General features: G+C 42.9%; 1 pseudogene; it reads right to left on the bottom strand.

Annotated features, from left to right (window-relative positions):
• Positions 1–1,649: 1,649 nt before the first annotated feature.
• LOC110588413 lies at positions 1,650–6,528 on the bottom strand (annotated as a pseudogene).
• Positions 6,529–6,693: the final 165 nt, after the last annotated feature.

Here is a 6,693-nt window from a genome sequence, read left to right as displayed (position 1 = left end):
GTTCTATAAAGTTGTTCTACGTGAAATTTCTGCAGGGCCTTCTGTCCTGCTCTCCAAGCCCAGCACCACAGGGAGTTTTCTCAGGATTCTCTCCATCTTCCCCATGAGTGAGTGGTGGGGGTCCTGGAGAAAAAGCAAGAGGGTGTTTATTCCCCTGTATCTGCATGCCCTTAGGGGTTTTGCACCCTTATGCTACTACACATTAATCTTTAGCAATTTGTTAAAAATTTCTATCCAAAACTTTTTATGGTTGAAAATGGTATCTGGTGTCATATGTCCCAGGTAAACAAATGCTCAGGTCCTGTTTTTTTCCTGCAGATTGTTGGGGAAGGTCATTGAAAAAAATGTGACCCCTCCCCCCCCCATTGACCCATGAGCTGGATACAGTAACTGCAAGGCTCCTCACTTCCTCCCCTGTCCTTGGAATGTGAGTTCTGCTTGCTTTCCCACACCCAGAGGCTGCTCCAGAGGACACAGCCTTGAGAGAGTGATGTGGTGTGGAGAACACCTGCATGATATACATGACTGGATCTAGTTAAGGCCTCTGTATAAACTTTTAAGATGTGGTGGAGCAGGTGCAAGGATCCATTTACTCCACTCAAGGCAAGACTCCTATGTAACTTCCCTTTGCTTATGAAAACTGCCATCTACCAACCAGGAATGGCCTGCCTGTTTCCTAGGTCTCTCCCTGCCCTCTGAATACAAAGGCAAGTTTCTGATTACACTTGGGAAGCTCTGGTTGCAAACCTACACAGATTCCCATCTAAAAAGTTACATCTTGCCCTCACGGAAGTCTTTATTGAAACTATGTTTCTTTTAAGAAAAAAAAACTGGTTTTGCTTTTTTTTTCTGTTTGTGGATTTAATGGCAATGGATTAAGGTAGGGCATCCCAGCTACTGCTTATGCTTTTCCAGTGGCAAGGGGGCCACCAGTGTATGGAGTAGGGTGGGGGTGGCCACAGAGTGGAGAGCTGGAGTGGTGGGAGGCAGCTGGTGGTGCAGAGAGATATCCAGGCGGCCCAAGATATAGGGATTGCTGGGTGGCAGGAAGATCTCTTCCAGCTAGTGACCAGGAATGTGGAATGTCACCGTGGCTGCAGTGGTTGCCGGCGCCCTCTCACAGCCTTTGATAAGCACCTCCATGTGCATGCTCTCACTTCCTCCCGTGACTTCTGCGGAGCTTACTCACAGCCACTCACAGCCAACAGGGTTGTGAGCTGGCCACTGCCTCACTGAGGCCCACCCACTACCCTCCCCTCCCCCGCCCCCCCACCCCCCCACCCCCCGGCGCCTTTATCATCCTGTTCCAGACTGAGAAGCCTGGGACGGATGGAAGGGCTACTCTTCTCTTTCCTTCCATTGGGGCTCAGTTCCGTGGACAAAAACTGGCTCAGGCAGGGGCTGAGCTAACAGGGTACACTCCTGGTGCAAATATTAGTGTTCAGTGGTCGAGGAATGTAACTGGACTCAGGCAGCAGCTGCAAGGGGCGGGCAGGGTTTGCAACGGGCCAGGAATGGGAGGCTGAGGACTATGGTCCTGAAGTCCTCTCAAAGTGGAGTGGGGAGGTGAGTAGGTGGGAAGGACACAGACAGGGCCAAGGAAGGGGGTAGGGGAACCAGTGAGAGTTAACTTACTTGGAGGTGTCTGGTTACTGGAAGCCCACCGTTCTCCTCGGCTCATCGGCCTGCCTTTGCAGGGCCGCGACTGCCGTAAAGGTAGGTAATGGGCTGGGGCTTCTTGCACGATCCTGTGCAGCAGTGGCGTGAAGACCCGGCACACTTCCCAGAGCAAGTCACTGAACATAACGTGCATCTACATCCCACAGAAGTGGCCCAGGATGTGGGCTCACATGCATCTGGGAGGTTCCCATGCCTGTATCGACTACCATAAGCCAGGTCCAGTGCCTACTCCTCGGGATTGGAGGACATGCTGGGCTTTTTGGCCGTCGTTTTGTGTGCGTGGCCTCATTGGGCTGCACGTACGTCACCCGCTCCTTGGGCTTGCATTGCTGCTAGAAGCTGTTGCGGCTACCTTGCGGAACTACAGCCGCACCTCAGCCTTGCGATCTTTCGGGGCTCTGCCACAGAGTGGGAAGAAGGGCACCCATCGTACCTCTTTGTTCTCTATGCTGTGAAGGTGGCAATGGTGGACCCACGGGACACTGTGGGGTCGTCCCGGTACCCTTTGGTGGCCTCACCCTCTCCCTTGGGGTTCCCCACACACTGGTCCAGGAGCACATTGTTCTCCAGTACTTCTGAGATACATTTTGACACCTTGCCTTTCTTATTGCGGATGTCCTCTGAGTTGATGGAGGCAGGCTTTGACGTGGCCACCACGCACAGCATCTGTAGGAGGTTGTTCTGCATCACATCTAGGATGATAACAAATGCATCGAAGTAGCCCCCTGTGGCCCTCAGCGCCCCAAAGTTCCTTGAAGGTAAGAGCAATGTTTTCCTGCTTCCAAATGGGGCCAAAGATCCTAGTGGCAAACGTTGGCACCATGAGACTCTGGACCAACTCCTTGACCACGTAGGGGTTAATATGGTAGATCCGTACCTCCTGAAATGGGAAAGAGATGTGCTTGGATAGATGGCAGTCCCTCAGGAAGGACTAGCTCCATGCTGAGGCAGTTCCAGCCTTTCTGGATCATGCAGGTCTCGCAGATGTTCTTGGTGACAATCTTAGTGACAGTTCTTGGGGATAGATGGCATGGAGTAAGGCCAGGTAGTATTGGCAGGTTGGCCTGTGGCCCTTGGTGGAGGATGTTCATGTGGCTGTTGATATACTTGTAGGAGGGGACATTATTGTACTTGCCAGTCATGGAGTTTTGGGCAAGGAATGCCTCCAGCTTAGGTTTCTTCTCTAGAGTGGCTCTGAAGAAGGGCTCATTCTCAGGTTAATTCTTCTTATGCAAACAGACTTAATAATTGGAAATCACTGACCATGTCTGTACAGTTTGGATTCCTTATTATTTTCCCTGTGACCTCAGTTCCCTGATTGGTTAAATGAAAATTACTAATTTGTGTATCTCTAGCTTTTTCCTTCTTGTAAAGGTGGAAACAGTGCTCATTCCTACTTAGTACTGTATAAGCTGAAACCAGTAGCCTTATTCATTTATTTTTAATAAGCTTTAAATGATTTTTAGGTACCAAATATCATGTAGTCAGATTATTAGTGAAATTCTGAAATATTTATACTATAAATGTTATAATTCTGGCAGTTGGCATGGTTATATTTTTATAGTTTTCAGTTAATATTTATAATGAAGAGTTTATGCCGCCTTTATTCTCTTAGTGCCATGAATGATTTGAGTTCAAAATTATTTCGATATTAAAGATGTATCAAGTTTAGTGTTAGGTTGTGTTTGACCTATGAGAGAAAACGTGGCCTTACGTGTCTTGTGGCATCAGTTGAAAAAAAATGAGAAAAAATTTGAGAGGTGATAGAGAAGTTACAGAAATAGAAAATATAACTGGCAAACAGTGACTGAAATTGTGAAAATTGAGGTGGGTATGGTTCTTATGTGGAAGGGATAAGTTTTAAATCTAACTTGGACCAGGTCAAGTGTTTGCACTGGAGAGGCCTGAATATTGTATCTTAAGAGAAGGAAATAACTGAAAAGAATGCAGGAGAGTGTTGAATGTTAGTATCATCTAAGTCCCATGGAATTACCTTCTTGGAGGAGAAATTGTTGGCCCATGCTGAATATATATTGAATGAGAGTTTAAAATAAACTTGTTAAAATAACAATAATTTGTGGAAAACTTAGGCAATTTTTTGGGGGGTTGCATAAAGACTTTTGGACATAAATAAGCTTCTGAATAAAATTAAAAAGTTTTTAGCTATACTATGAATTTTGTCTAGTATTAATTTTTTTCAGGTTTTAGTGCATCCCAGATTAAGTAATGGTTTGTCATATTATTCTAAAGTACATTTGACAGCTTTCTAATTTTGGTATAGCAACAGTTTGCCTCATTTTACAATCATGAGCTGGTGTATTACTTAAACTCAGGAAGCTATTTTATTTGTATAGAAAGTACATACTCTAACCTAAAATATATCAAGAAAATTCATTTGACTAATATTTAATAGCCATTCTAAAGTTATCAGTTGGTATATTCTGAGTTAAAATAACATTATTAGGGATGCCTGGGTAGCACAGTTGGTTGAGTGTGCGACTTATTTTTTCTTTTTAAGATTTTATTTATTAAAAAAGAAAAGATTTTATTTATTTATTTGAGAGAGAGTGCTTGATCAGGGGGAGGGGCATAGGGAGAGGGAGAAACAGACTCCCCACTGAGCAGGGGGCCTGTTATGGAGCTTTATCTGAGGACCCTGAGATCATGACCTGAGCCAAGTCAGACGCTTATCTGACTGAGCCACCCAGGCTTTCCAAGTGAGCCACTCTTGGTTTTGGCTCAGGTTATGATCTCAGGGTTGTGAGATCAAGCCCTGCATTGGGCTTCACAATGAGCATGGAGCCTGCTTAAGATTCTCTCTCTCTCGGGGCGCCTGGGTGGCTCAGTCATTAAGCGTCTGCCTTCGGCTCAGGTCATGATCCCAGGGTCCTAGGATCAAGCCCCGCATCGGGCTCTCTGCTCAGCGGGGAGCCTGCTTCTCCCTCTCCTACTCTGCCTGCTTGTGTTCCCTCTCTCACTGTCTCTCTCTGTCAAATAAATAAATAAAATCTTTAAAAAAAAAAAAAAAAGATTCTCTCTCTCTCCCTCTCCCTCTGCGCCCCCCCCCCCCCGCTTGGGTGCTTTCTCTCTCTCTAAAAAAAAAAAAGCAAACAAAACAACGGTAAACACTCCATGTGACTAAAAGTTACTTTGTCTAAACTTTTTAATTTGTTTGAGAAAAATACTAGATATAGTAAATGCATTAGGCATAAGATGCTGTCTTATATATCCAATTTTAGAAAAAAAAATCATATTGGAATTAACATTAAAAAAAAACCAACCACTTTTGTAAACCAAGAAGATACCTCTTCTTTCTGATAGCCCAGAATATAACCTTTGTCTGTATTAGGTCAAAAGTCCATTCTACTCTTTCAATAAGTCTTAAAAGACAAAGATACTAATAAAGAAAAGATATTTTTGGTAGAGCAAATTTTAGCAATCATTTGCCACTTAGGGGATGGTGTTTTAATTCCAGAGCCTGTCTTGAGCCACAGAGTCATTTTTCTTTGAGTTTTTATACTGATTATTGCTAATTCTTAGGAAAAATTATTCTCTCCACCTCCATCTAAACATCTGTCTTTGACCTATGGATCACCTAGTGCAGAAACATGTCTGAAAAATCTGCTCTATCAAGCCAAATGATGGTTACTGACTTTGCCACTTTCCACTCACTTCTTACAGATGTTAGTTGGCAATGGGCAACATGTTGGGGTTTTGTGAAGGGGAGGCAATGATTATGACAGTGATGAAAAATATGTAGGAGTATTTAGGAATATGTCAGTACTCATGTATTGCATCTGCATTGTATGCATGGATCTGTAATATGTTGTTGGGGAGTGGATTAAGTTTGTCATAATAAACATTACAGAATAGGTGATGTAAGCAACAGGAATTTATTTCTCACAGTTCTGAAGACTAGAAGTCCTAGATCAAGGCGTCAGCAAGATTGGTTTCTTCTTCTCTCCTTTTATAGATGACCATTTTCTCTCTGTGTCCTCACATTGTCTTTCCTCTGTGTCTCTGTGTCCTAATCTCCTCTTACAATGACACCAGGCATATTGGATTAGGGCCCACCCTCATGACCTCCTTATATTTTAATTATTTCTTTAATGGCCTATCTCCAAATGCAGTAACATTCTGAATTACTAGGGGTCAAAGACTTCAATATATGAAATTTGGGGAGACACAGTTCAATCCATTACAGGAAGATAGGTGGAGTAGCTAGAAAACATGTATAGATGTTACTATTTAGACTGATTATCACAAAGTGACTATCATTAATATGTAAGATACATAGGTGTGATATAACAATTAGTTTCCAAAGATAAAGTTGTGTTGTAAAATGCATTTATTTACTTATGCAGAACATTTCTGCACTGAATACCAGATAATTTTGTTCAGAAAAATAGGTCTGAAAACGAAAATTAATCTATATCACTGGCAAGAAAGTGTTTTCTATGGGCAAGACTACATGTACATTTCAAAGGTTGCTGCACAAGTTGTTTCTTATCCTTTGCACTTTAAATACAGTGTGAAGTCTGGCATTTCTAAAGTTTTCTCACTTAGCAGCTGGTAAAAACAACTGTCTTTAATAGTAGGTTTAGAAGTAATCCATGTAGTGAAAAGAACAAAAGTCTGATGATTTTACTTAGTAGTTGTGTAACTGTAGATCATGAGTTAACTTCACAGAACCTTCGTTTAATTATCCCTAAATTAGGAAGAATTATATCACCCTTGTAAGAATCTAGGTCATGATTTCTCAACCTGAGTACGATTGACATTTGGAAGGATAATTCTTTGTTGTGGGGGCTGTCCTTTGTACAGTATGCCATTTAGCAGCATCTCCATCCTCCACCCACTCTAAGCCACTAGCAAAACCCTCTTACCCTTAATTTTTACAATCAAAACTATCTCCAGACATGGCTAAACATTCCTCTGGAAGACAAAATTACCCCTAGTTGAAAACCACTATCTAGCTGTATGGCAGAAACAAATATTTGTGCCTGATGAAAA

The sequence above is a fragment of the Neomonachus schauinslandi genome, chromosome 2, assembly GCF_002201575.2.
Source record: "Neomonachus schauinslandi chromosome 2, ASM220157v2, whole genome shotgun sequence".
NCBI lineage: Eukaryota > Metazoa > Chordata > Mammalia > Carnivora > Phocidae > Neomonachus > Neomonachus schauinslandi.
Note: the sequence above shows the minus strand (reverse complement) of the source record. Positions and strands in the feature narration are given on the sequence as shown.